The 2,984-nt window shown below is 41.6% G+C and overlaps 1 non-coding gene across 1 annotated transcript; it reads right to left on the bottom strand.

Moving 5' to 3' along the window:
- Positions 1–1,193: 1,193 nt before the first annotated feature.
- trnae-uuc lies at positions 1,194–1,265 on the bottom strand. The gene has a single exon. It is a non-coding gene; the product is annotated as a tRNA-Glu (tRNA).
- Between the last annotated feature and the right edge of the window lie 1,719 nt (positions 1,266–2,984).

Below are 2,984 nucleotides of genomic sequence, written 5' to 3'. Positions count from 1 at the left end.
CGATAATTCAATAACGATAGTTATCGTGATACAATTGTTCTCATAAATATGACAAATGTTTAATAACAATTCAATACAAATACACCTGTAATTACACCCCCAAACCACTAGAAAGGGGGGCACTAATTCCCATGAAACGCTAGTTACCACTCAACATTTGACAGAAGAAGAAGATAGCATTGAACAGCCAATCAAGTCGTAGGGTGAGAGGTAGGCGGGGCATAAAGACGTTCGGAGCAGAATGTAAAAACAGCTGAAACAAAGGACGCTGAAGAAAAATCTAAACCTAGCAGCTCAAAGCAGAGTCGTTAGTCTGACACTGAGTCGACTCTGAGTTAACTATTAACTTAATACACTTCATTAAATAAACTTTCAGGATGTGGGTAAAGGAAGAGAACAGAGACAACTTCTGCTGTGCATTTCTAACACATTTAATGTCCACGGCCACCGTAGGACAACTGGACACTGAATAACCTTGATGCATTCACTGCACTGTGGGAAACAACATCACTCTGGCCGTAACTATTAGTAATCTTACACTAAAGACCTGCTTCCTGTTAGCACCATCAGAAATGATGGATTCAGGGTGCTGGTGGCCTAGCGGTCTGAGCGCCCAACATACAGAGGCTGCAGTCCTCGTCGCAGGGGTCGCGGGTTTAATTCCCGGCCGCGACCATTTCCTGCATGTCTTCCCCCGCTCTCTACTCCCCACATGTCCTTCAGCTGTCCTATCAAATAAAAAGGAGACAAGCCCCCCCCCAAAGTATAACTTTAAGAAATGATGGATTCAAGAGGCTTATCAGAAAACTAAACCCAGATACAAGCTAACAAACTGTCTTCAACTTTCAATCGGGAGAAAAAATCTGACTTTACATTTAAATGAAGTATGATTTGATATTTATCGTGATAATAATCAATATCGACTGATATGAAATATTTTATCATGATAACATCATTTTCAATATCACCCAGCTTTCCTTGCTACACACATAGGTTTTTATTTATACACTCATGCACAAACATGCTATGGACATGCACTTCTGGAGAGATGTCAGAGTGAGAAGGATGCCATCAACCACCCCACCCAAGCAGTTGGGGGGTTGGTGCCTTGCTCAAGGGCACTTCGGCAGTGCTAAGGCAAATGAACCAGCACCTCTCTGAGTCCCAATTGACTGAGCCACTGCCATATATTGTTCCCATACCGGGAGTCGAACCAGGGCCACCTGGGTGAAAACCAGGAATCCTAACCGGTAGACCATGTGGGACACTTTTATGAACTTCTTCAAAAATTATTCATGTCATTTGAAATGGATGTAAAGGCAAAATCCTGTTGTTAAATTGTGAAAAAAAAAAAAAAAAATCTCTCATTTCTTTTTCTTTCCTCTTCCTTTAAACTCTTTGACGAGACCTCTTCATATTTACAGATTCACATCCTTCACTTTGGTGGTTTTGATTTCTTTTTCAGCGATTTTTCTTCAAGACCATCCTCAAGGAATAGGTCAAATTACGACAGCAGGAGCAATAACAGGACAGAGTAAAGGAAAACTGAAGTGGAGAGGAAAATATTATGAATGTAAACGGAGCAGCACGATTCACCACTTAAAAAAATAATAACCAGGAGGATACTTAGCACAAACATGAAGATATATGAAAACAACTGGTAGTGTATGGAAGATGTGATGTTTGCATATTATTAGCAAGCTGGAATCTGGTTAGACTTTCTTTTTTGGAGTATGCTTCCTCTTTAATTGAAGTCTCGATCTCAACTCTGAGACCAGTCAGGAAAAGCCTGATAGTCTGATCTGAAACATAACAGCTTACAGTTTTTGTTAAAGGCAGTTTAAAGCTTTGCAGAGTATTTATTACCTCCACTGTTCCTCGCATGTTTCTATGAGCAGCTGAGGTAATACCTGACGTCCATGTGCCACAGTGAAGGAAAGTCCACCCCATCTGGGTTTGTTAAATCTCTCCATTTCCCCTGGAGACGTTCTGATCATCCCTGATTACACGTGGCAGCCTCTGACCTGCACTGAAGACCCCGTCCTGACATGGAGGATTGACGTTTATCGATGCAGAAACCTTTGTTAATGCGGCGTACGAGCGAGTGCGCTCTCTGCAGCTGGATAACAGTTTTAATCTCATCTCTGAGCTCAATCTGAAGTTCATTTTAGTCCAAGAATGAATAATGATCATATTGAGGTATGATTTTTTGATTTGCTGTGATGCTGCATGTAATTCCAGATTTAGTCGTGGGTCTGTGGAAACTGGAGCTCGCTCTTTGATTGAGTGAATCACCTGCTGTGGAAATTATAAACACTGAGCAGGAATTTACATTAGGCATGGAGTGGAAAAGTGCACTGTGCTGATGGCTCTGTCTGAACCATGGAGTAATAAAATCTCTTTTGTATACAAGGCATATTTCATCAAGGTATCTGCACTTCTTCACTCTTTAAAGCCATTTCATCAATCTTCAAAAAGAGCAGCGAGAGGGCAAGTGTGGGGATTTCAAAACATTTTAGCTGTGAGGAAACAGAGCTTCTGAGGCGAACTTTTCTGGAGTGATAGTTGCCCTTAAATCTCATTTGGGTCCTAATGGAAAGCTGTCATGCTGCGCAGGAAATCGCACAGACAAGTTGAAACAGCTTCAGTTAAACTATGAATGATTGTAGTCAAAAGTTAACTACAATGAGGCACTGAGGAGAACAGAGGCAGTGGGACAGAGGGGTAGAGTTACCTGTTTTTGCTGCGTAGTCATGGAGGTCTGACAAAAACTTCTCCCTGATGCCAAAGTGACTTTGCATGTTAAAGCACTTAAAAAACAGCAGAATCATCAGTTCCTCTCAAATCATGTGAGCATCAGTCAAGCACAATAGCACAATAAGTGCAAAGTCGAGCTATTTTTCTGCATCACAAAAGGAGGAGATTCCACTGGAGATTTTTCACATTATGAGTTTGACACCGGAGTCCACAGGCAGCTCTCTGGC

This window comes from Notolabrus celidotus, chromosome 1 (genome assembly GCF_009762535.1).
Source record: "Notolabrus celidotus isolate fNotCel1 chromosome 1, fNotCel1.pri, whole genome shotgun sequence".
In the NCBI taxonomy this organism is placed as follows: Eukaryota; Metazoa; Chordata; class Actinopteri; order Labriformes; family Labridae; genus Notolabrus; species Notolabrus celidotus.
This window is presented reverse-complemented; position numbering and strand designations above follow the sequence as displayed.